The following is a 26,692-nucleotide window of genomic DNA, read 5'->3' as shown; positions in this document are numbered from 1 at the left end:
TGGTTGAACGTGATGGACATATGTCTTTTTTCGACCGTACTAACTATGTAACTATGTAACATAACATGGGGGGGGGGGGGGGGGGGGGTCTCCTGGCTGTTCACACAGGTGTGTCATTGCTGTACATTGACCATGCATTGCTTCTGTGGTATTGCAAAGGCAAAGACAAATGCTTCCAGCCATCCATTGCACTAATGGATTGGTCATCAGCTGGCTGTCTATGTCCCGCATCAATATAGACCAAAGTACAGAGGGTTAGGCTATGCTATTGTGCACCTACCTGATGCATCAGAAGGTGCGAGGCCCTTGCTAAATTCTGTGCACAGACTTTGAGATCTATGCTTTAGACTGTATCTAAACCTGCTCCAACATGGACTGACATTCTGGCCTACTTTCAGCCGATGCGACTTGTCTGTCGCTGAACAGTCGCTTTTTATGTATTCAGCACCTATGTATAATGTTGTAAAAATGCTCTAGAAGCTAAAGTCGCAGAAATGTCACACATATTTGGCCTGCAACTTTCTGTGCGACAAATTCAGACAGGAAAAATCAGTATAAATCCTTAGAAAATTATCCCCCAGTGTCTCCATCTGCTGGCGGTATTGAATAAGCATTGCTGCACTGATGGGGTATGCATTAGACGAAAAAAAAGAAGAAAAAGAAGAATAATACGCCCAGAAAAGAGGCGAAAAGGAGAAAAACGTAAAAAAACGTGAAAAAAAAGTAAGAGGAAGAGAAGGGAAAAAAAGGTGGAAATGGGTTTAAAAGTGATTTCGGCGGAGAAATATATATATATATATATATATATATATATATATATATATGCGCACACACACACATAGATATAAACGTATTCTCCGTTGAGATATTGCAGCCGCTGCTGTGTCCAGGCCCAGGAGCCTTAGCACTGTGCTGTGATGTCACTCAATACCACTGACATCACTAGGTGTAAACAACATCTCTCCTTTGCTGTGTATGTGACTATGGAGCTGTTTGGTGATGTCGTCTATTACGGCCTTCATAGAAGCAACAGGAGATTGTTGCATCCATCTTGAACCCTCAGAACTACAGTGCTATGATGTCACTCACTTCCACAGGCCTTGCAGAGTGTAAACAACAACAACCCAGCTTTGTTGTGTATGTAACCAAAGGGATTTGTGATGTCACCTAGAACCTTCACAGCAGCGACAGCTTTATGAGGAGCATCAGCACTGCTCTGCCTGAGCAGAACCATCACCGCCATAGGTTGTCAAATAACCCGGATTTAACCCACACAGGTAAGTCCAATGGGGTGCAGGCATGTCCTCTATGCTTACAGCTTCCCGTGGGTGTTGGTTTGATACCGTTTGGGGACAGCCAAGGAGGCATCTGCAGGCAACAAAGGTAGGTGTGTGCTTGTGTGTGTGTTTCCTATGCAGATCCTAAGCCCAGTGTCACATGCAAGTAGGAGGAGTAAGAAGGGTTCCTGGCAAATCCGGGTTATGGATTGCATTTAAAAAGGCCCCGTGGGAGTGCAATGGGCCCCTGTCTTGCTGCTTAGCAATAATGGTATGGGTTTAGGTTCTGCTGTGTGTACTGGTGGTTGACTGCCCCCCAGCCCAGAGTGTGCATGGAAAATTGTCTGGCAGCCTCCCTGACAGCAAGCAGTGATAGTGCCCATGAAGGGGACCTTGTTGGGCCCGCCCCTTTCACGGTTATCGCTTCTCGGCCTTTTGGCTTCGATCCTGTGCGGTTTACCGGGCAGGGTAGGAGTCGGAAGGGGTGGTGATCGGGGCCCTCTTTTGCGGGGGGCCCTGGATTGTTACTGGGTTGCGATAGTGGGTATCTTAACCTGCAAAAATGAGCGGAGAGAGGACTCGAGGACTCGAGGATACGGTGCGGATTTACGTTCCTGGCGAACACCGGGGGACGATTGGATTGGATCAAGTTGTGCTGGAGATTCTTCGCAAGCTCCAGTACCTTCAGGTATGGCATGTAATCGCTATGCAAGACTTCCCTAGGCAAGGGATTTACGATATAACCTTTTATGATTCTGAGGTTTGCCAGAGGGTCTACATGGACTTAGAAGTGATGAAGAGGAGGAATGAGCCAGCTATAATGAGTAAGGTGAAAGTGGAGCCATTATTCATGAATATGTCTAAGGTTGTTATAGTCCATATGTACAACCCGAAGGTTTCGGATGAGATGGTGACCAATTTTTTGTACCGATATTGTGATGAAGTTAAATTTCTTGGAAGACTCAAGAACAGACATGGGTACTTTAATTGTAAAAGGAAATTTGTTGTAAAATTTAAAAAGGACGAAGGAATGGAAGAGGGAAGGAAGAGTATACCACAGGTATTTTCTATTGGAGGAGAAAGAGGTTTTTGTTTTTATGAAGGACAGTTGCAGTACTGTAGACGTTGTCACGCTTATGGACATGTACAGGAGTCTTGCCCTGAGCAAGGAGTATGCTGCAGGAATTGTGGGAAATCAGGTCACAACTCGGGTGAATGTACTGAGAAGAAAACGTGTGATATCTGTGGTAGTGAGGAGCATTTGGCTAGAGGATGCAGCTTATGGTATAGAAAGAAAATGAGCTATGCTGACGCAGCAGGAAATAGAAGAGAGGAAAGAGGAGAAAGGCCATTTCCACGTGTTTTTGGTGTGAATGCTGAGGTGACTCAGGTGATTGACGAGAACTCTGTAAAAGGGAGTGCAGCAGGTGTGACAGTGCAGCACATGAATACTCAGGAAAAATCTGGAAAAGGGGAGGAGGGTGACTCCACTGGTGTGCATTGTGAGGAGACTGGTGTTGGTGAAGAGTTTACTGAGGTCAGTAAGAAGAAAGCACGTAAAGGGAAAAAAGAGAAAGTGGTGGAGAGTGTGGAGACTGTGTGTAGGGAGGTTCCCCCATGTGAAGAAACAATTGAGGATTTTGAATGCCCAAACCCAGTGGTGGGGGAGGAGGAGGGGATGGAGTTTCAGGAGAATGAGAGTGAGAGATCCCTAACACCTGGGCAGAGGGTGATTAGTGGGAAGGAGAATGTAACATCTGAAGAGGAGGAGAAGGAGGAGGAGGAGGGGGAAGATGAAGATGAAGATGCAAATGGAGGCTTTCAAGGTAAAAGTAAAAGGTGTAAGAAAGGGAGTTGGTCAGGGGATCAGACGGATCCTGTGTATGGAGGTGAGGAAATGATGGACAGGGACTCTCAAGTGGGGTCGCCTGATTGCTATGGGATGCTGCTAAGGAAGGTTGAAGGTCAGAATACTAACTTCTAGTTAAAATGGATGTTAAGAAAATGGATTGCCTTCTTTCCTTTTTAATGGCCTTGGTTGTGGCTACTCTTAATGTTCGGAGTATAGGAACAACCATCAGAAGAGCAGCAGTTTTTGATTTTTTGGAGAATGTGAAGGGAGATGTATTTTGTTTACAGGAGTGTGCAATTAAGTCTGCACCTTATGTAGATGAATGGAAGAGAGGGCAGTCTTTTTGGTCTACATGCACAGAGAATAAAAATGAAGGTGTGGGGATTTTATTGTGTAACAGGGACATTAAAGTTTTAAATTGCCAAGTTTTAGTACCAGGTCGTTGTATGGTTTTAAATTTTGAGTTTTTAGGCCAGAGAATGAGAGTTTTTAATGTATATGCGCCAGCAGAAAAACAGGCACGTGTGTTATTTTTAGAGTCACTTAAACTTTTTATTCCTGGTCGTGATGGTACTATTATTGTTGGTGATTTTAACTGCATTAGATCCGTCAATGATCGTGAGAGCTCTGCTAAGGTTAGAACTGATATTACTTCAAATGTTTTAAACCAAATTATTCAAGACTTACATTATTCTGATGTGGGACTGATGGTTAGCACTGATGAAAGATACACCTATATATCAGATAGTGGCCGCTGTAAATCCCGGATTGATTACATTCTTGTCTCTGAGGGGTTTAAGGTGGTCCGGTGCAATCAAATGATGTCAACTTTCTCAGATCATAAGATGGTGTCGGCAGAAATAAGTATTGCAGAGTCCTTTCATTTTGGTAGAGGGCTCTGGAAATTAAATGTAAGTCTATTAGAAGATGAAGAAGTAATGTCCGGTTTTAAAGATTTTTTTTTATCTTGTACTTCTAAACAATCTGTTTTTAGTAATGTTTTAGCTTGGTGGGATTGGGCAAAAAGTGAGTTTGCTAAGTATTTTAAGTTCATTTGCATAAGGAGGGCACAAGAAAAGAGGAGGGGTTATGAAAGGCTTATCTCACGTTTAGAAACTCTCTTTAAGTTTAAACATGTTGGTGTGGAGGTGGAGGAGGAAATTGAGAAGGTGAAAATTGAGATGAAGAACAGGTTGTTGGAAAGAGGTAGAAATATTGTTTTTAAATCCAAAGTTCAACATTTGGAGGAAAATGAACAATGTACAAGATATTTCTTTAAAAAATGTTTTAATGCTAGGGGTGTTTTTAAGTCTGTTTTAACTCCTACAGGGGAAGTTGTTGGTGATGAGATGGTGAAGGAGATTGGCAGATTTTATGAAACACTTTTTAGTAATAAGAGCAGAGCCAGTGAGACGGAGATGAATGATTATTGTAATATTTTAGAGAATAATGTCCCTGAAGGAAAAAGTGCATTTTTAATTGAGGAAGTTTGTGAAGGGGAGATCAAGCAGGCTCTGGACAAGACAGCGAAAGGGAAGACACCGGGCTGTGATGGCCTCCCCTTTGAGTTTTATTCAGTTTTTTGGCATATTTTAAAGCAAGATTTTACACGGGTGGTGCAATATGTTTTTAACTCAGGTATTTTAGCGGAGTCTATGAAGAAAGGAGTTATTACCTTGATACATAAGAAAGGTGATGAAAGAGATTTGAAAAACTGGAGGCCGATCACATTATTGAATACAGATTATAAGATCATTGCAAAGATTGTGGCGAACAGGATGAGTGACATAGTTGAGCACCTTGTTGGAGAATACCAAGTTTGTGCAGTGCCAAATAGGAGAATAACTGATAATTTATTAGTTTTAAGAGACTCTATTTATTATAGTAATTTTAATAAGAATGCACTTTTTGTGGAATCCATTGATTTTGAAAAAGCTTATGACAGAGTTGCTCATGATTTTATGTTTATGGTTTTAAAGCATATGGGTATTCCTGAGAAGCTACTGTTTGTGATTAAAAGTTTTTATTATGGGGCAACAAGTCAGATTTTAGTCAATGGACATGTGGGGCCGGGTTTTAATATTTTATCAGGAGTACGACAGGGATGCCCACTCTCCCCAATTTTATTCATTTGTGTCATTGAGGCCTTGCTCAAAAATGTACAGAAGGACAAATGTGTGAGTGGTGTTTTTATCCCGGGAAGTAATGGAAGGAATTTGAAGGTTTTAAGTTACATGGATGATGTGGTTTTTACTTGCACTTCCCAAGCTGATCTTAACAGAGTGAATTTGCATGTAAAGATTTTTTGCTGTATTGCTGGTATGAAAGTCAATTGGGGGAAGTGCCAATTGAGTAATTTTGGAAAGCAAGGAAAAGTGGTGGTGGATGGCGTGGATGAGAAGGAAGATATTGAAGTGTTAGGGGTTGTTTTTGAAAAAAATCTAAAAGGAGGGAAAAGTTATGAGAAGTTGGAGGAGAAGATAGAGAAGAAATTATCTTTTTGGAAATTGAGAAACTTGTCCCTTAAAGGTAAAGTTCTGATTTTAAAGGCAGTAATTTTGCCACTACTATTATATACTGCAATGGTTTTCCCACCCGGCAAATTATGGACCAGAAGGATGACAAGGAAGTTGTTTATTTTTTTCTGGGGTTCAAAGATGGAAAAGATGAAGAGGGAGGAAGTGATGAAAAGCGTGAAGAAAGGCGGATATAATTTCCCGGATATTAATCTGTTTTTAAAGACTCATTACTTTCTTTTAATTTATAAAGTGTCTCAGTGCAATAATTGGGTGGCAGACATGAGCAGGTATTTGGCAGGATGGTTGTTTTCCAAATGGGGCTGGTGTGAGAAGGATCTGAGGAGACCAATAGCGCAAGTTATACCTACCTTCTATGTGGTTCTCAGGTCTTTCAGTGATCAATTTGGTTTGAGTTCCCTGGGAAAACCTGAGAAAAAGAAAATTGAAAATGAAATAAGAAAAAATGAGAGATTATATGAAGTACCATTCTGCACTACTGCTCAGTCTGTGAAGATCTGGAATCTTTTTAATGTTAGAGGATTATCGAATAGACAGAGAGATGTAAACTGGATGACTTTTCATGGCTGCCTCCCAACCAGAGCTTTCCTGAATGGACGAGGAATAAGAGTGAGTGAGAAATGTCCAAGAGAGGGTTGTGGAGGCAGGGAGGATACAGTGCACTTATTTTGGAACTGTTTTTATGCAAGAGAATTTTTTATGCTTCTACAGAGGTTTTTTTCTGCAATCACGGGATATGTTGATTTTAATTTTGAGAAGATTTTTATTGGTCAGGATTTTAGCAGGAGAGAGGACACACGTGAAAGCTGGATTGTATTTTCTGTTTTTAAAGAAGTTTTATGGGATTCTAGAAACCTGCTTGTTTTTAAAAATGTGTGTATTTCTCCAAGGGAGTTGAAGAGACTTTTTTTTTGGAAGGTTGTTTATTATTTTTCTATTTGACAAGAAGAGAATGGGAGAGGAAGAGGCTGAAAAGATTTGGAGATACAAGGAATGGAGAAAGTTGTAAGTATCCTGATCAAGGTTTTGAATTTGTGCTTCTCTTATAGTTTTCTTATTGAGATATTTTTCCGCATGATGTTTTTTCAGACTTTGTTTAGAAGTGATGAGTTTTGGTAGGTGACCTGATGATCGCTTGAACAATAGTCTGTAACTGAGGAAAAAAAAGAAAAAAAAAAAAAAAAAAAAAAAAAAAAAATCTGTTCTTATCAGTTTAATATCTGATACGTCCCCTATCTGGGGACCATATATTAAATGGATTTTTGAGAACGGGGGCCGATTTCGAAGCTTGCTTCCGTCGCCCTATGCATTGACCCGATATGGCAGTATCTTCGGGTACAGTGCACCACCCCCTTACAGGGTTAAAAAGAAAGATTCCTACTTTCATTGCTACCTGCTTGCTGGCTAGCCAGCTAGCCAGCCCTGTGGGCCTTGCTGCTGCTGCAGCCAAAAAACAAAAGGTGGTGCTGCTGCTGCTTCTGCTGCTTCTGCTTCTGCTTGTGTCTGGCCCCTGTTGGAGCGTCCAGGCACAGGACTTCTGCTGCTGCTGACTAAATGGCCTCCTTAATTGGATCATTTGAGTAGCCAGCACACCTGTGCAGGTAGGGCATGACATGATAGGCAGCTGCCTTGATAGCGGGTGGGTGCTGAATGTTCCTAATTGACAAAATAAGATTAATGCTTATGAAGAAATATAAAATCTCATCCCTTCCCCAATATCGCGCCACACCCCTACCCCTTAATTCCCTGGTTGAACGTGATGGACATATGTCTTTTTTCGACCGTACTAACTATGTAACTATGTAACATAACATGGGGGGGGGGGTCTCCTGGCTGTTCACACAGGTGTGTCATTGCTGTACATTGACCATGCATTGCTTCTGTGGTATTGCAAAGGCAAAGACAAATGCTTCCAGCCATCCATTGCACTAATGGATTGGTCATCAGCTGGCTGTCTATGTCCCGCATCAATATAGACCAAAGTACAGAGGGTTAGGCTATGCTATTGTGCACCTACCTGATGCATCAGAAGGTGCGAGGCCCTTGCTAAATTCTGTGCACAGACTTTGAGATCTATGCTTTAGACTGTATCTAAACCTGCTCCAACATGGACTGACATTCTGGCCTACTTTCAGCCGATGCGACTTGTCTGTCGCTGAACAGTCGCTTTTTATGTATTCAGCACCTATGTATAATGTTGTAAAAATGCTCTAGAAGCTAAAGTCGCAGAAATGTCACACATATTTGGCCTGCAACTTTCTGTGCGACAAATTCAGACAGGAAAAATCAGTATAAATCCTTAGAAAATTATCCCCCAGTGTCTCCATCTGCTGGCGGTATTGAATAAGCATTGCTGCACTGATGGGGTATGCATTAGACGAAAAAAAAGAAGAAAAAGAAGAATAATACGCCCAGAAAAGAGGCGAAAAGGAGAAAAACGTAAAAAAACGTGAAAAAAAAGTAAGAGGAAGAGAAGGGAAAAAAAGGTGGAAATGGGTTTAAAAGTGATTTCGGCGGAGAAATATATATATATATATATATATATATATATATATATATATATATATGCGCACACACACACATAGATATAAACGTATTCTCCGTTGAGATATTGCAGCCGCTGCTGTGTCCAGGCCCAGGAGCCTTAGCACTGTGCTGTGATGTCACTCAATACCACTGACATCACTAGGTGTAAACAACATCTCTCCTTTGCTGTGTATGTGACTATGGAGCTGTTTGGTGATGTCGTCTATTACGGCCTTCATAGAAGCAACAGGAGATTGTTGCATCCATCTTGAACCCTCAGAACTACAGTGCTATGATGTCACTCACTTCCACAGGCCTTGCAGAGTGTAAACAACAACAACCCAGCTTTGTTGTGTATGTAACCAAAGGGATTTGTGATGTCACCTAGAACCTTCACAGCAGCGACAGCTTTATGAGGAGCATCAGCACTGCTCTGCCTGAGCAGAACCATCACCGCCATAGGTTGTCAAATAACCCGGATTTAACCCACACAGGTAAGTCCAATGGGGTGCAGGCATGTCCTCTATGCTTACAGCTTCCCGTGGGTGTTGGTTTGATACCGTTTGGGGACAGCCAAGGAGGCATCTGCAGGCAACAAAGGTAGGTGTGTGCTTGTGTGTGTGTTTCCTATGCAGATCCTAAGCCCAGTGTCACATGCAAGTAGGAGGAGTAAGAAGGGTTCCTGGCAAATCCGGGTTATGGATTGCATTTAAAAAGGCCCCGTGGGAGTGCAATGGGCCCCTGTCTTGCTGCTTAGCAATAATGGTATGGGTTTAGGTTCTGCTGTGTGTACTGGTGGTTGACTGCCCCCCAGCCCAGAGTGTGCATGGAAAATTGTCTGGCAGCCTCCCTGACAGCAAGCAGTGATAGTGCCCATGAAGGGGACCTTGTTGGGCCCGCCCCTTTCACGGTTATCGCTTCTCGGCCTTTTGGCTAAGATCAAGTGTAGTATCTGCATTTGGTCTGGTCGGAAGGTGTCTGTGGTACCCCGCTTCTCGGCCTTGGGGGATTGTCTCTCCTTACGGAGGGACTTCACCCCCTTGCTGCTATTGGGGAGCGGGCTTAGTCCACGGACAACGGGTTGCGATCCCCCTGTCTCTGGGACCTTGTGTCTCAGAAGGCATTTTCGGTACGTTGAGCGTTACCTGTAGCTTCGGAAGCACCTAGGGTACCCCCGACCTCTGCCTTGGGTAAGGGTTCCGCTTTTATAGCGGGATTCCGAGCCCCTGCTGCTATTGGGGAAGGGGCTTAGTCCCTGGGTGTGGAAGATGCCGTTCTCCTGGGCTTTCCCCTCTGGGGAAATGTCGATGCGAAATACCATCCGCATAGAGGTGTCGGAGAGCCATCGTCAGTTGAAGAACCTCCGCTTCATTGCGGAGGTGATTCTTCTTGACTACTTCCGCCTCAATAGGGAGGACATCCTGTGTCTAAATGACCAGGAAAGCCGTGGCCTGTATACCGTCACCTTCACGGCCACGGCGTGTTGCGATAACATCTATGCAACCTTGTCTGGTGCGGACCAGAGGGACGATCGACTCGACGGTCTTTCGTTCCAGTTCCTCTATGGTGAGGAACATATACCGTTGGTGGTGGCTATGCACAGCCCTCATGTGACCACGGAGGATATAGCCACTTTTCTTCGGCGATACTGCGAAGAGGTGCGATTCGCAAACAAAATCTTGAACTCCGTGCGGTTCTGGAACGGCAAGAGGAAGTTCTGGGTCAAGCTCCGTAAGGATCCCGGTGGTATTGGGGGTCTTTGCCATCCGCCCCCAAATTTTGCCATCGGGAGAGTTCGGGGCTTCCTGTTCTATCCTCAAATGCCTATGTATTGCCGAAATTGCTTGAGGTTTGGCCACACCCAGGAGACCTGCGGCGCGGAGCGTGTGATTCGCTGCAATAGGTGTGGCCAAGAAGGTCACATAGCCTCAAGATGTAGCCATACGATAAGGTGCAACCTCTGCGGAGAGGAAAAACACGATTTTAATTCCTGTCCCCATAAAGCAAAAACTACGATGGGTGGGTCAAGGCTGGGCCCACCCAAAGAGGGGACAGGACAAAAGACGTCCTTTTTTAAGATGCCCAAACCCCAGATGGCAGGTACTGATGGGTCCAGGCCCAAGACCTCTGGTGCTCCATCGGGGGGCCCACCGGTGGTAGTGCTAGGGGGAGGCCATGGGGATTCCACGAAGCCCGGGCGGGTGATCGAGTTTACTGCCCGGGAAATTGAAAGACGTCGATCGACTTCCTACCTGGCTCAAGAGCCCGCCGAAACTTCTGAAGGGGGCTCACCTGTGGCGGGTGGCAGCCGACGGGCCTCGGTGGGGGCAAAAGTGGACCCAAAATTGCAGCATAAGCCAGGTACTGGCTTGGCCCAGGGTCGCCCTGCTCCGGACGAAGAGGCCCCGGTGAAAGCCCGCCGGAAGGGGAGCCAGGTGGCCAGGTCTGAGCCCGGTCCTGTTACTCCGCCTATACAGGACAGGGCCAAGAAGACAAGTGGCGCCAAACCAGGGTTTGCTGCCCCGCCAGCAGTGGACCCGGTGGGTAAAACTGGCCATCGTCGATCGATGGGGAAGTTGGAGCAACAGTCCTCAGCAACGCTTGCTGGGGAACAAGCGATGAAAACTTCCCAAGGTAGCGGCAAAGGTTCCGGAAAAGAGGCCTCACAGGCCCCTGTGCAGCAGTTCCAGTCGTCAAATGATGAAAGAAGACGCAGATCCATCAGCCGGGGGCCAGAGATTACATCGAGTGAGAGCAACACAGAGGATATGGACAGCAGTGTGACATTTAAAAGACAAAGAGAAGAAGAAGAGGAAGACATTCAAAGGAAAGCGGCGTGCCGTAGTTCGGACGAGAGCGAGCTCAGGGTCGGGGCATCATCGATCTCAAGCTCCGACCCTCAGAACATCAAGGAGCTGATGACCCCGCAGGCGGGGGATGACGGTACGCAGCTTATTATTGACTTTGATTCTCCAAGCACGGACTCTCCATAAACTATGCCTATCCCTGTAAAAATTGCCTCACTCAATGTGAGGTCCTTAAAGAGCCCTGATCGCAGGGCTGCTTTATTTTCTTATCTAGAGACATGTGACTTTGACCTTTGCCTGCTACAAGAATGTGGAATCCCTAGTAAAATGGACTATAAAGACTTAAAAGAAGACTGGAAGCTGGGCCCATCCATATGGTCCGGTGCAAATGACTGTCGTTCTGTGGGTGTTGGGCTGCTCTGCCGAGGCCAGTCCTTTTCTATTCATACAGTAACTGAGATTGTGCCTGGCAGAGCTCTTTTAATTCATCTATATTTTAATGGACTTTTAATTCGTGTTTTAAATGTGTATGCCCCTCCTGATAAACAGGAGCGGGCAGAACTATTTGAAATTTTACCACTGTTTTGTGTTGGGTCTTCCCCCCTGCTGGTGGGAGGTGATTTTAACTGCATACGTGATGGGGAACACCGGCAGGGTGGGGATATTAATCGTAAAGACCGCACTTCTTACCTGCTTAAAAATTTTATTGATGATTTTAATTTGAAAGATTGCTGGAAGGATCTCTTGCCGGAGGACCCGGGCGCCACATGGTCCAATGGAAGAGTGAGCTCCAGAATCGATTTTATTTTTTCCTCTAGAGCTTTTAAACCCCTGAAATGCACGCTCGAGCAGAATATCTTCTCTGATCATAAGCTCCTCTTGGTGGGCCTGGAGCTAGAGGGGGAGCAAAAAGCAAAAAGGGGCCTCTGGAGATTAAACACCACACTCCTAGAGGACCCTGAGATAAAAGAGGAGTTTGTGCGGACCTACCAATGCTGGCAATCACAAAGAAAACCCCACGAGCCTATGCTGCACTGGTGGGAGGGCACCAAATCTAAAATCAGATTTTTTTTTATCAAAGCAGGTAAGAAGAAGGCAAAAATGGAAAAACAGTGGTTTTATGTTCTTAACATGCGTTTAAATGTACTTTTTAAATTGAAAGAAGCTGGTATGGATGTAGAAAATGATATTTTAAACCTTAAAACTGAAATAAAACATGCCATAGAAAAGAAAGGGAAACAAATCATTTTTAACTCACATGTGCAGCACCTGGAGGAGGGCGAGAAATGTTCCCGTTTCTTTTTTAAAAAAGTGATGAATAGGAGGGATATCATCCAAAACCTTGAGGGTGAATCCACTCCAAAAGGCATGTTAGATGCAGTTTTTAACTTCTACCAGCTTCTTTTTAATAAGAAAGATCTTAATCCATCCTTTTTAGAACATGTTCTTAATTCCCTTGATTTTAAGCTAGATGTTTTAGACCAGGAGGTTTTATCCCGTGATCTTAACTTAGATGAACTTTTATTTGTTTTTAAAAGTTTTTCTAGTGGGAAGGCCCCTGGGGAAGATGGTTTACCCATCGAATTTTATTTAGCTTTTTGGGATATTTTAAAGGATGATATGGTTTTATTGTATAAAGAAACTTTTATTGTTAATGAACTTCCCCCTTCCTGGAGGAGGGGGATTGTATCATTACTTTTTAAAAAGGGTGAAAAGGATATGCTAAAAAATTGGCGCCCCATCACACTTTTAAATGTCGATTATAAAGTTTTAGCCAAGTTATTAGCTGTCCGTTTTAAACCTTTTATTCATAAATTAATTCACCCAAATCAGGTTTGTGGGGTACCTGGAAGGTCTATAGCTGAATCCCTAAATATTTTAAGAGATGTTTTATGGTATTTTAAGGATAGAAATCAAACTGTAGCAATTTTATCCTTAGACTTTGAAAAAGCCTTTGATAGGGTCTCCCATGAATACCTGTTTTTAGTTCTTAAAAAGATGGCAGTGCCTGAAACGATTTTAAGCCGAATCATGCTTTTATACCGATCCTGTTTTAGTCAAGTCTCTGTTAATGGCTTTTTAACCAGCGGTGTTCCTCTTTTATCAGGTGTCAAACAGGGCTGCCCCCTGTCCCCACTCCTTTTTATTTGCGCAATCGAACCACTGATGGCCCTCCTCAGAAAAGACCGGGTAGTAAGAGGCGTACCGATACCTGGTGGAGGAGGGACCCATCTAAAGGTGTTGGGGTACATGGATGATGTCACCATACTGTGCCCGGACTCTCCATCCATGAGGGGGGCATTGAGGAACACCAGCTATTTCTGCGAGGTCTCTGGTTTTAAGCTAAACACAGATAAATGTGACTGTTTTTATATTGGCTCCTGGGATTCATCCATCACCCCAGGAGTCACAATGCAACAGGATCAAATTAAAGTTTTAGGTATTGTTTTTAACCAGGTCAATGATGGGAGCCCTAACTGGGATTCAGCTATAGCTAAGATGGAGAAGAAGATTTTAATGTGGAATCTTAGAAACCTTACCATGGAGGGGAAGATTTTAATAATAAAGATGGTTTTACTCCCTATTATGCTATACATTGCCATGGTATTTCCTCCATCTATTTTATACATTAAAAAAGTAACTAGAATTGTTTTTACTTTTTTATGGGGTTCAAAAATGGAGAAATTAAAGCGTGATTTTATGTACAAAAGTAAAGATAATGGCGGGAAAGATGTTCCTAACCTTTTTACTTTCTTTTACATAAAGTATTTCTGTTTCTGTTTTAAAATTATTAAATCCGATGGCATTTTTAGCTGCTTTTTAAGGTACGCTGCGGGCATGGTTTTTAAAAGATGGTTGCGCATCCCTCTGAACGCTCCGGTGCTTCTGTGTCCCCCAAAACATTATGTGGTGTTGGAAAAGACAGTCAGGCTCCTAGGTCTCCAAGATTTGGAGCCTGACATACTGGGGGACCAGAGAAAGGTATCAAAGGTCCTCAGGCGGAGTGAGGTTACCCTGGCAGTGTCCAATTTCACACAGGCAAGATCCAAAAAGGTATGGCGGAACGTGTACGGGAAGTTTCTGGCGAATGTACACAGGGATCTTGCCTGGGCAATCGTCCACCAGTGCCTCCCTACTCGTGAGTTCCAGCACAGGCGAGGACTGGTGGCGAGAGCCAAGTGCCCGAGAGATGGCTGCGGAGTGGACGAAACGGTGCTGCACATATTTTGGAACTGCCCTTTTGCACGGGAGCTTTGGAGGAAGGTAGGCCCACTTTTGAAGTGGGCCTGCGGCCTAAAAGATTTTAATCACGAATGTGTCTTTTACGGTCTTTTTAACTGCCCCAATTTTAAACAGCAGATGATCTGCTGGATGATTATTAATTGTTTTAAAAATGCCATCTGGAAAGTTAGGAACATCTTACTTTTTAAACATGATTTTATTGATGTTAAAAACTGTATAAAGCTGGCCCTGAGTGAGATGTACATCTATTACCTAAGAGACAAGAAACAGTTGGGGGCCAGCGAGGCAGCATCCATGTGGTGTCTGCCTCTATGGAACGAAATAACAATATAATCAGTTTTTATGACATTTGTATAATGTTTTATCCTGCCATTTTTATTTTTTCTCCTTTTATTACTGGTTTTATTATTTGTATTTTAAAACTTTTGTGAACCTTTTATTATTTTGCATTTTAAATTTTGTATGGTTTCTTATTTATTCAATAAAATTTTGTTGAAACCTTATCTGTTCTTATCAGTTTAATATCTGATACGTCCCCTATCTGGGGACCATATATTAAATGGATTTTTGAGAACGGGGGCCGATTTCGAAGCTTGCTTCCGTCGCCCTATGCATTGACCCGATATGGCAGTATCTTCGGGTACAGTGCACCACCCCCTTACAGGGTTAAAAAGAAAGATTCCTACTTTCATTGCTACCTGCTTGCTGGCTAGCCAGCTAGCCAGCCCTGTGGCCTTGCTGCTGCTGCAGCCAAAAAACAAAAGGTGGTGCTGCTGCTGCTTCTGCTGCTTCTGCTTCTGCTTGTGTCTGGCCCCTGTTGGAGCGTCCAGGCACAGGACTTCTGCTGCTGCTGACTAAATGCCTCCTTAATTGGATCATTTGAGTAGCCAGCACACCTGTGCAGGTAGGGCATGACATGATAGGCAGCTGCCTTGATAGCGGGTGGGTGCTGAATGTTCCTAATTGACAAAATAAGATTAATGCTTATGAAGAAATATAAAATCTCATCCCTTCCCCAATATCGCGCCACACCCCTACCCCTTAATTCCCTGGTTGAACGTGATGGACATATGTCTTTTTTCGACCGTACTAACTATGTAACTATGTAACATAACATGGGGGGGGGGGGGGGGGGTCTCCTGGCTGTTCACACAGGTGTGTCATTGCTGTACATTGACCATGCATTGCTTCTGTGGTATTGCAAAGGCAAAGACAAATGCTTCCAGCCATCCATTGCACTAATGGATTGGTCATCAGCTGGCTGTCTATGTCCCGCATCAATATAGACCAAAGTACAGAGGGTTAGGCTATGCTATTGTGCACCTACCTGATGCATCAGAAGGTGCGAGGCCCTTGCTAAATTCTGTGCACAGACTTTGAGATCTATGCTTTAGACTGTATCTAAACCTGCTCCAACATGGACTGACATTCTGGCCTACTTTCAGCCGATGCGACTTGTCTGTCGCTGAACAGTCGCTTTTTATGTATTCAGCACCTATGTATAATGTTGTAAAAATGCTCTAGAAGCTAAAGTCGCAGAAATGTCACACATATTTGGCCTGCAACTTTCTGTGCGACAAATTCAGACAGGAAAAATCAGTATAAATCCTTAGAAAATTATCCCCCAGTGTCTCCATCTGCTGGCGGTATTGAATAAGCATTGCTGCACTGATGGGGTATGCATTAGACGAAAAAAAAGAAGAAAAAGAAGAATAATACGCCCAGAAAAGAGGCGAAAAGGAGAAAAACGTAAAAAAACGTGAAAAAAAAGTAAGAGGAAGAAAAGGGAAAAAAAGGTGGAAATGGGTTTAAAAGTGATTTCGGCGGAGAAATATATATATATATATATATATATATATATATATATATATATATATATATATATGCGCACACACACACATAGATATAAACGTATTCTCCGTTGAGATATTGCAGCCGCTGCTGTGTCCAGGCCCAGGAGCCTTAGCACTGTGCTGTGATGTCACTCAATACCACTGACATCACTAGGTGTAAACAACATCTCTCCTTTGCTGTGTATGTGACTATGGAGCTGTTTGGTGATGTCGTCTATTACGGCCTTCATAGAAGCAACAGGAGATTGTTGCATCCATCTTGAACCCTCAGAACTACAGTGCTATGATGTCACTCACTTCCACAGGCCTTGCAGAGTGTAAACAACAACAACCCAGCTTTGTTGTGTATGTAACCAAAGGGATTTGTGATGTCACCTAGAACCTTCACAGCAGCGACAGCTTTATGAGGAGCATCAGCACTGCTCTGCCTGAGCAGAACCATCACCGCCATAGGTTGTCAAATAACCCGGATTTAACCCACACAGGTAAGTCCAATGGGGTGCAGGCATGTCCTCTATGCTTACAGCTTCCCGTGGGTGTTGGTTTGATACCGTTTGGGGACAGCCAAGGAGGCATCTGCAGGCAACAAAGGTAGGTGTGTGCTTGTGTGTGTGTTTCCTATGCAGATCCTAAGCCCAGTGTCACATGCAAGTAGGAGGAGTAAGAAGAGTTCCTGGCAAATCCGGGTTATGGATTGCATTTAAAAAGGCCCCGTGGGAGTGCAATGGGCCCCTGTCTTGCTGCTTAGCAATAATGGTATGGGTTTAGGTTCTGCTGTGTGTACTGGTGGTTGACTGCCCCCCAGCCCAGAGTGTGCATGGAAAATTGTCTGGCAGCCTCCCTGACAGCAAGCAGTGATAGTGCCCATGAAGGGGACCTTGTTGGGCCCGCCCCTTTCACGGTTATCGCTTCTCGGCCTTTTGGCTAAGATCAAGTGTAGTATCTGTTCTTATCAGTTTAATATCTGATACGTCCCCTATCTGGGGACCATATATTAAATGGATTTTTGAGAACGGGGGCCGATTTCGAAGCTTGCTTCCGTCGCCCTATGCATTGACCCGATATGGCAGTATCTTCGGGTACAGTGCACCACCCCCTTACAGGGTTAAAAAGAAAGATTCCTACTTTCATTGCTACCTGCTTGCTGGCTAGCCAGCTAGCCAGCCCTGTGGGCCTTGCTGCTGCTGCAGCCAAAAAACAAAAGGTGGTGCTGCTGCTGCTTCTGCTGCTTCTGCTTCTGCTTGTGTCTGGCCCCTGTTGGAGCGTCCAGGCACAGGACTTCTGCTGCTGCTGACTAAATGGCCTCCTTAATTGGATCATTTGAGTAGCCAGCACACCTGTGCAGGTAGGGCATGACATGATAGGCAGCTGCCTTGATAGCGGGTGGGTGCTGAATGTTCCTAATTGACAAAATAAGATTAATGCTTATGAAGAAATATAAAATCTCATCCCTTCCCCAATATCGCGCCACACCCCTACCCCTTAATTCCCTGGTTGAACGTGATGGACATATGTCTTTTTTCGACCGTACTAACTATGTAACTATGTAACATAACATGGGGGGGGGGGGGGGGGGGGTCTCCTGGCTGTTCACACAGGTGTGTCATTGCTGTACATTGACCATGCATTGCTTCTGTGGTATTGCAAAGGCAAAGACAAATGCTTCCAGCCATCCATTGCACTAATGGATTGGTCATCAGCTGGCTGTCTATGTCCCGCATCAATATAGACCAAAGTACAGAGGGTTAGGCTATGCTATTGTGCACCTACCTGATGCATCAGAAGGTGCGAGGCCCTTGCTAAATTCTGTGCACAGACTTTGAGATCTATGCTTTAGACTGTATCTAAACCTGCTCCAACATGGACTGACATTCTGGCCTACTTTCAGCCGATGCGACTTGTCTGTCGCTGAACAGTCGCTTTTTATGTATTCAGCACCTATGTATAATGTTGTAAAAATGCTCTAGAAGCTAAAGTCGCAGAAATGTCACACATATTTGGCCTGCAACTTTCTGTGCGACAAATTCAGACAGGAAAAATCTGTATAAATCCTTAGAAAATTATCCCCCAGTGTCTCCATCTGCTGGCGGTATTGAATAAGCATTGCTGCACTGATGGGGTATGCATTAGACGAAAAAAAAGAAGAAAAAGAAGAATAATACGCCCAGAAAAGAGGCGAAAAGGAGAAAAACGTAAAAAAACGTGAAAAAAAAGTAAGAGGAAGAGAAGGGAAAAAAAGGTGGAAATGGGTTTAAAAGTGATTTCGGCGGAGAAATATATATATATATATATATATATATATATATATATATATATATATGCGCACACACACACATAGATATAAACGTATTCTCCGTTGAGATATTGCAGCCGCTGCTGTGTCCAGGCCCAGGAGCCTTAGCACTGTGCTGTGATGTCACTCAATACCACTGACATCACTAGGTGTAAACAACATCTCTCCTTTGCTGTGTATGTGACTATGGAGCTGTTTGGTGATGTCGTCTATTACGGCCTTCATAGAAGCAACAGGAGATTGTTGCATCCATCTTGAACCCTCAGAACTACAGTGCTATGATGTCACTCACTTCCACAGGCCTTGCAGAGTGTAAACAACAACAACCCAGCTTTGTTGTGTATGTAACCAAAGGGATTTGTGATGTCACCTAGAACCTTCACAGCAGCGACAGCTTTATGAGGAGCATCAGCACTGCTCTGCCTGAGCAGAACCATCACCGCCATAGGTTGTCAAATAACCCGGATTTAACCCACACAGGTAAGTCCAATGGGGTGCAGGCATGTCCTCTATGCTTACAGCTTCCCGTGGGTGTTGGTTTGATACCGTTTGGGGACAGCCAAGGAGGCATCTGCAGGCAACAAAGGTAGGTGTGTGCTTGTGTGTGTGTTTCCTATGCAGATCCTAAGCCCAGTGTCACATGCAAGTAGGAGGAGTAAGAAGGGTTCCTGGCAAATCCGGGTTATGGATTGCATTTAAAAAGGCCCCGTGGGAGTGCAATGGGCCCCTGTCTTGCTGCTTAGCAATAATGGTATGGGTTTAGGTTCTGCTGTGTGTACTGGTGGTTGACTGCCCCCCAGCCCAGAGTGTGCATGGAAAATTGTCTGGCAGCCTCCCTGACAGCAAGCAGTGATAGTGCCCATGAAGGGGACCTTGTTGGGCCCGCCCCTTTCACGGTTATCGCTTCTCGGCCTTTTGGCTAAGATCAAGTGTAGTATCTGTTCTTATCAGTTTAATATCTGATACGTCCCCTATCTGGGGACCATATATTAAATGGATTTTTGAGAACGGGGGCCGATTTCGAAGCTTGCTTCCGTCGCCCTATGCATTGACCCGATATGGCAGTATCTTCGGGTACAGTGCACCACCCCCTTACAGGGTTAAAAAGAAAGATTCCTACTTTCATTGCTACCTGCTTGCTGGCTAGCCAGCTAGCCAGCCCTGTGGGCCTTGCTGCTGCTGCAGCCAAAAAACAAAAGGTGGTGCTGCTGCTGCTTCTGCTGCTTCTGCTTCTGCTTGTGTCTGGCCCCTGTTGGAGCGTCCAGGCACAGGACTTCTGCTGCTGCTGACTAAATGGCCTCCTTAATTGGATCATTTGAGTAGCCAGCACACCTGTGCAGGTAGGGCATGACATGATAGGCAGCTGCCTTGATAGCGGGTGGGTGCTGAATGTTCCTAATTGACAAAATAAGATTAATGCTTATGAAGAAATATAAAATCTCATCCCTTCCCCAATATCGCGCCACACCCCTACCCCTTAATTCCCTGGTTGAACGTGATGGACATATGTCTTTTTTCGACCGTACTAACTATGTAACTATGTAACATAACATGGGGGGGGGGGGGGGGGTCTCCTGGCTGTTCACACAGGTGTGTCATTGCTGTACATTGACCATGCATTGCTTCTGTGGTATTGCAAAGGCAAAGACAAATGCTTCCAGCCATCCATTGCACTAATGGATTGGTCATCAGCTGGCTGTCTATGTCCCGCATCAATATAGACCAAAGTACAGAGGGTTAGGCTATGCTATTGTGCACCTACCTGATGCATCAGAAGGTGCGAGGCCCTTGCTAAATTCTGTGCACAGACTTTGAGATCTATGCTTTAGACTGTATCTAAACCTGCTCCAACATGGACTGACATTCTGGCCTACTTTCAGCCGATGCGACTTGTCTGTCGCTGAACAGTCGCTTTTTATGTATTCAGCACCTATGTATAATGTTGTAAAAATGCTCTAGAAGCTAAAGTCGCAGAAATGTCACACATATTTGGCCTGCAACTTTCTGTGCGACAAATTCAGACAGGAAAAATCAGTATAAATCCTTAGAAAATTATCCCCCAGTGTCTCCATCTGCTGGCGGTATTGAATAAGCATTGCTGCACTGATGGGGTATGCATTAGACGAAAAAAAAGAAGAAAAAGAAGAATAATACGCCCAGAAAAGAGGCGAAAAGGAGAAAAACGTAAAAAAACGTGAAAAAAAAGTAAGAGGAAGAGAAGGGAAAAAAAGGTGGAAATGGGTTTAAAAGTGATTTCGGCGGAGAAATATATATATATATATATATATATATATATATATATATATATATATGCGCACACACACACATAGATATAAACGTATTCTCCGTTGAGATATTGCAGCCGCTGCTGTGTCCAGGCCCAGGAGCCTTAGCACTGTGCTGTGATGTCACTCAATACCACTGACATCACTAGGTGTAAACAACATCTCTCCTTTGCTGTGTATGTGACTATGGAGCTGTTTGGTGATGTCGTCTATTACGGCCTTCATAGAAGCAACAGGAGATTGTTGCATCCATCTTGAACCCTCAGAACTACAGTGCTATGATGTCACTCACTTCCACAGGCCTTGCAGAGTGTAAACAACAACAACCCAGCTTTGTTGTGTATGTAACCATAGGGATTTGTGATGTCACCTAGAACCTTCACAGCAGCGACAGCTTTATGAGGAGCATCAGCACTGCTCTGCCTGAGCAGAACCATCACCGCCATAGGTTGTCAAATAACCCGGATTTAACCCACACAGGTAAGTCCAATGGGGTGCAGGCATGTCCTCTATGCTTACAGCTTCCCGTGGGTGTTGGTTTGATACCGTTTGGGGACAGCCAAGGAGGCATCTGCAGGCAACAAAGGTAGGTGTGTGCTTGTGTGTGTGTTTCCTATGCAGATCCTAAGCCCAGTGTCACATGCAAGTAGGAGGAGTAAGAAGGGTTCCTGGCAAATCCGGGTTATGGATTGCATTTAAAAAGGCCCCGTGGGAGTGCAATGGGCCCCTGTCTTGCTGCTTAGCAATAATGGTATGGGTTTAGGTTCTGCTGTGTGTACTGGTGGTTGACTGCCCCCCAGCCCAGAGTGTGCATGGAAAATTGTCTGGCAGTCTCCCTGACAGCAAGCAGTGATAGTGCCCATGAAGGGGACCTTGTTGGGCCCGCCCCTTTCACGGTTATCGCTTCTCGGCCTTTTGGCTAAGATCAAGTGTAGTATCTGTTCTTATCAGTTTAATATCTGATACGTCCCCTATCTGGGGACCATATATTAAATGGATTTTTGAGAACGGGGGCCGATTTCGAAGCTTGCTTCCGTCGCCCTATGCATTGACCCGATATGGCAGTATCTTCGGGTACAGTGCACCACCCCCTTACAGGGTTAAAAAGAAAGATTCCTACTTTCATTGCTACCTGCTTGCTGGCTAGCCAGCTAGCCAGCCCTGTGGGCCTTGCTGCTGCTGCAGCCAAAAAACAAAAGGTGGTGCTGCTGCTGCTTCTGCTGCTTCTGCTTCTGCTTGTGTCTGGCCCCTGTTGGAGCGTCCAGGCACAGGACTTCTGCTGCTGCTGACTAAATGGCCTCCTTAATTGGATCATTTGAGTAGCCAGCACACCTGTGCAGGTAGGGCATGACATGATAGGCAGCTGCCTTGATAGCGGGTGGGTGCTGAATGTTCCTAATTGACAAAATAAGATTAATGCTTATGAAGAAATATAAAATCTCATCCCTTCCCCAATATCGCGCCACACCCCTACCCCTTAATTCCCTGGTTGAACGTGATGGACATATGTCTTTTTTCGACCGTACTAACTATGTAACTATGTAACATAACATGGGGGGGGGGGGGGGGGTCTCCTGGCTGTTCACACAGGTGTGTCATTGCTGTACATTGACCATGCATTGCTTCTGTGGTATTGCAAAGGCAAAGACAAATGCTTCCAGCCATCCATTGCACTAATGGATTGGTCATCAGCTGGCTGTCTATGTCCCGCATCAATATAGACCAAAGTACAGAGGGTTAGGCTATGCTATTGTGCACCTACCTGATGCATCAGAAGGTGCGAGGCCCTTGCTAAATTCTGTGCACAGACTTTGAGATCTATGCTTTAGACTGTATCTAAACCTGCTCCAACATGGACTGACATTCTGGCCTACTTTCAGCCGATGCGACTTGTCTGTCGCTGAACAGTCGCTTTTTATGTATTCAGCACCTATGTATAATGTTGTAAAAATGCTCTAGAAGCTAAAGTCGCAGAAATGTCACACATATTTGGCCTGCAACTTTCTGTGCGACAAATTCAGACAGGAAAAATCAGTATAAATCCTTAGAAAATTATCCCCCAGTGTCTCCATCTGCTGGCGGTATTGAATAAGCATTGCTGCACTGATGGGGTATGCATTAGACGAAAAAAAAGAAGAAAAAGAAGAATAATACGCCCAGAAAAGAGGCGAAAAGGAGAAAAACGTAAAAAAACGTGAAAAAAAAGTAAGAGGAAGAGAAGGGAAAAAAAGGTGGAAATGGGTTTAAAAGTGATTTCGGCGGAGAAATATATATATATATATATATATATATATATATATATATATGCGCACACACACACATAGATATAAACGTATTCTCCGTTGAGATATTGCAGCCGCTGCTGTGTCCAGGCCCAGGAGCCTTAGCACTGTGCTGTGATGTCACTCAATACCACTGACATCACTAGGTGTAAACAACATCTCTCCTTTGCTGTGTATGTGACTATGGAGCTGTTTGGTGATGTCGTCTATTACGGCCTTCATAGAAGCAACAGGAGATTGTTGCATCCATCTTGAACCCTCAGAACTACAGTGCTATGATGTCACTCACTTCCACAGGCCTTGCAGAGTGTAAACAACAACAACCCAGCTTTGTTGTGTATGTAACCAAAGGGATTTGTGATGTCACCTAGAACCTTCACAGCAGCGACAGCTTTATGAGGAGCATCAGCACTGCTCTGCCTGAGCAGAACCATCACCGCCATAGGTTGTCAAATAACCCGGATTTAACCCACACAGGTAAGTCCAATGGGGTGCAGGCATGTCCTCTATGCTTACAGCTTCCCGTGGGTGTTGGTTTGATACCGTTTGGGGACAGCCAAGGAGGCATCTGCAGGCAACAAAGGTAGGTGTGTGCTTGTGTGTGTGTTTCCTATGCAGATCCTAAGCCCAGTGTCACATGCAAGTAGGAGGAGTAAGAAGGGTTCCTGGCAAATCCGGGTTATGGATTGCATTTAAAAAGGCCCCGTGGGAGTGCAATGGGCCCCTGTCTTGCTGCTTAGCAATAATGGTATGGGTTTAGGTTCTGCTGTGTGTACTGGTGGTTGACTGCCCCCCAGCCCAGAGTGTGCATGGAAAATTGTCTGGCAGCCTCCCTGACAGCAAGCAGTGATAGTGCCCATGAAGGGGACCTTGTTGGGCCCGCCCCTTTCACGGTTATCGCTTCTCGGCCTTTTGGCTAAGATCAAGTGTAGTATCTGTTCTTATCAGTTTAATATCTGATACGTCCCCTATCTGGGGACCATATATTAAATGGATTTTTGAGAACGGGGGCCGATTTCGAAGCTTGCTTCCGTCGCCCTATGCATTGACCCGATATGGCAGTATCTTCGGGTACAGTGCACCACCCCCTTACAGGGTTAAAAAGAAAGATTCCTACTTTCATTGCTACCTGCTTGCTGGCTAGCCAGCTAGCCAGCCCTGTGGGCCTTGCTGCTGCTGCTGCAGCCAAAAAACAAAAGGTGGTGCTGCTGCTGCTTCTGCTGCTTCTGCTTCTGCTTGTGTCTGGCCCCTGTTGGAGCGTCCAGGCACAGGACTTCTGCTGCTGCTGACTAAATGGCCTCCTTAATTGGATCATTTGAGTAGCCAGCACACCTGTGCAGGTAGGGCATGACATGATAGGCAGCTGCCTTGATAGCGGGTGGGTGCTGAATGTTCCTAATTGACAAAATAAGATTAATGCTTATGAAGAAATATAAAATCTCATCCCTTCCCCAATATCGCGCCACACCCCTACCCCTTAATTCCCTGGTTGAACGTGATGGACATATGTCTTTTTTCGACCGTACTAACTATGTAACTATGTAACATAACATGGGGGGGGGGGGGGGGGGGTCTCCTGGCTGTTCACACAGGTGTGTCATTGCTGTACATTGACCATGCATTGCTTCTGTGGTATTGCAAAGGCAAAGACAAATGCTTCCAGCCATCCATTGCACTAATGGATTGGTCATCAGCTGGCTGTCTATGTCCCGCATCAATATAGACCAAAGTACAGAGGGTTAGGCTATGCTATTGTGCACCTACCTGATGCATCAGAAGGTGCGAGGCCCTTGCTAAATTCTGTGCACAGACTTTGAGATCTATGCTTTAGACTGTATCTAAACCTGCTCCAACATGGACTGACATTCTGGCCTACTTTCAGCCGATGCGACTTGTCTGTCGCTGAACAGTCGCTTTTTATGTATTCAGCACCTATGTATAATGTTGTAAAAATGCTCTAGAAGCTAAAGTCGCAGAAATGTCACACATATTTGGCCTGCAACTTTCTGTGCGACAAATTCAGACAGGAAAAATCAGTATAAATCCTTAGAAAATTATCCCCCAGTGTCTCCATCTGCTGGCGGTATTGAATAAGCATTGCTGCACTGATGGGGTATGCATTAGACGAAAAAAAAGAAGAAAAAGAAGAATAATACGCCCAGAAAAGAGGCGAAAAGGAGAAAAACGTAAAAAAACGTGAAAAAAAAGTAAGAGGAAGAGAAGGGAAAAAAAGGTGGAAATGGGTTTAAAAGTGATTTCGGCGGAGAAATATATATATATATATATATATATATATATATATATATATATATATGCGCACACACACACATAGATATAAACGTATTCTCCGTTGAGATATTGCAGCCGCTGCTGTGTCCAGGCCCAGGAGCCTTAGCACTGTGCTGTGATGTCACTCAATACCACTGACATCACTAGGTGTAAACAACATCTCTCCTTTGCTGTGTATGTGACTATGGAGCTGTTTGGTGATGTCGTCTATTACGGCCTTCATAGAAGCAACAGGAGATTGTTGCATCCATCTTGAACCCTCAGAACTACAGTGCTATGATGTCACTCACTTCCACAGGCCTTGCAGAGTGTAAACAACAACAACCCAGCTTTGTTGTGTATGTAACCAAAGGGATTTGTGATGTCACCTAGAACCTTCACAGCAGCGACAGCTTTATGAGGAGCATCAGCACTGCTCTGCCTGAGCAGAACCATCACCGCCATAGGTTGTCAAATAACCCGGATTTAACCCACACAGGTAAGTCCAATGGGGTGCAGGCATGTCCTCTATGCTTACAGCTTCCCGTGGGTGTTGGTTTGATACCGTTTGGGGACAGCCAAGGAGGCATCTGCAGGCAACAAAGGTAGGTGTGTGCTTGTGTGTGTGTTTCCTATGCAGATCCTAAGCCCAGTGTCACATGCAAGTAGGAGGAGTAAGAAGGGTTCCTGGCAAATCCGGGTTATGGATTGCATTTAAAAAGGCCCCGTGGGAGTGCAATGGGCCCCTGTCTTGCTGCTTAGCAATAATGGTATGGGTTTAGGTTCTGCTGTGTGTACTGGTGGTTGACTGCCCCCCAGCCCAGAGTGTGCATGGAAAATTGTCTGGCAGCCTCCCTGACAGCAAGCAGTGATAGTGCCCATGAAGGGGACCTTGTTGGGCCCGCCCCTTTCACGGTTATCGCTTCTCGGCCTTTTGGCTAAGATCAAGTGTAGTATCTGTTCTTATCAGTTTAATATCTGATACGTCCCCTATCTGGGGACCATATATTAAATGGATTTTTGAGAACGGGGGCCGATTTCGAAGCTTGCTTCCGTCGCCCTATGCATTGACCCGATATGGCAGTATCTTCGGGTACAGTGCACCACCCCCTTACAGGGTTAAAAAGAAAGATTCCTACTTTCATTGCTACCTGCTTGCTGGCTAGCCAGCTAGCCAGCCCTGTGGGCCTTGCTGCTGCTGCAGCCAAAAAACAAAAGGTGGTGCTGCTGCTGCTTCTGCTGCTTCTGCTTCTGCTTGTGTCTGGCCCCTGTTGGAGCGTCCAGGCACAGGACTTCTGCTGCTGCTGACTAAATGGCCTCCTTAATTGGATCATTTGAGTAGCCAGCACACCTGTGCAGGTAGGGCATGACATGATAGGCAGCTGCCTTGATAGCGGGTGGGTGCTGAATGTTCCTAATTGACAAAATAAGATTAATGCTTATGAAGAAATATAAAATCTCATCCCTTC

General features: G+C 44.8%; 6 non-coding genes and 2 pseudogenes across 6 annotated transcripts; all 8 read left to right on the top strand.

Moving 5' to 3' along the window:
* The first annotated feature begins 6,796 nt into the window (after nt 1–6,796).
* Nucleotides 6,797–7,017, top strand: LOC130335161 (U2 spliceosomal RNA; annotated as a pseudogene).
* Nucleotides 7,018–9,105: 2,088 nt separating this feature from the next.
* LOC130335180 (U2 spliceosomal RNA) lies at nt 9,106–9,323 on the top strand (annotated as a pseudogene).
* A 5,389-nt stretch (nt 9,324–14,712) lies between these two features.
* Nucleotides 14,713–14,898, top strand: LOC130335152 (U2 spliceosomal RNA). The gene has a single exon (XR_008876842.1). It is a non-coding gene; the product is annotated as a U2 spliceosomal RNA (small nuclear RNA).
* A 2,101-nt stretch (nt 14,899–16,999) lies between these two features.
* Nucleotides 17,000–17,190, top strand: LOC130335231 (U2 spliceosomal RNA). Its single transcript, XR_008876896.1, has one exon. It is a non-coding gene; the product is annotated as a U2 spliceosomal RNA (small nuclear RNA).
* Nucleotides 17,191–19,287: 2,097 nt separating this feature from the next.
* Nucleotides 19,288–19,478, top strand: LOC130335230 (U2 spliceosomal RNA). Its single transcript, XR_008876895.1, has one exon. It is a non-coding gene; the product is annotated as a U2 spliceosomal RNA (small nuclear RNA).
* Nucleotides 19,479–21,572: 2,094 nt separating this feature from the next.
* Nucleotides 21,573–21,763, top strand: LOC130335229 (U2 spliceosomal RNA). The gene has a single exon (XR_008876894.1). It is a non-coding gene; the product is annotated as a U2 spliceosomal RNA (small nuclear RNA).
* A 2,088-nt stretch (nt 21,764–23,851) lies between these two features.
* On the top strand, nt 23,852–24,042 carry LOC130335228 (U2 spliceosomal RNA). Its single transcript, XR_008876893.1, has one exon. It is a non-coding gene; the product is annotated as a U2 spliceosomal RNA (small nuclear RNA).
* A 2,099-nt stretch (nt 24,043–26,141) lies between these two features.
* LOC130335226 (U2 spliceosomal RNA) lies at nt 26,142–26,332 on the top strand. Its single transcript, XR_008876891.1, has one exon. It is a non-coding gene; the product is annotated as a U2 spliceosomal RNA (small nuclear RNA).
* The last annotated feature ends 360 nt before the right edge of the window (nt 26,333–26,692 follow it).

Source organism: Hyla sarda, unplaced genomic scaffold (assembly GCF_029499605.1).
Source record: "Hyla sarda isolate aHylSar1 unplaced genomic scaffold, aHylSar1.hap1 scaffold_448, whole genome shotgun sequence".
Taxonomy (NCBI): Eukaryota; Metazoa; Chordata; class Amphibia; order Anura; family Hylidae; genus Hyla; species Hyla sarda.
The sequence above is the reverse complement of the archived record's forward strand: the minus strand, read 5'-3'. Positions and strand labels throughout refer to the sequence as shown.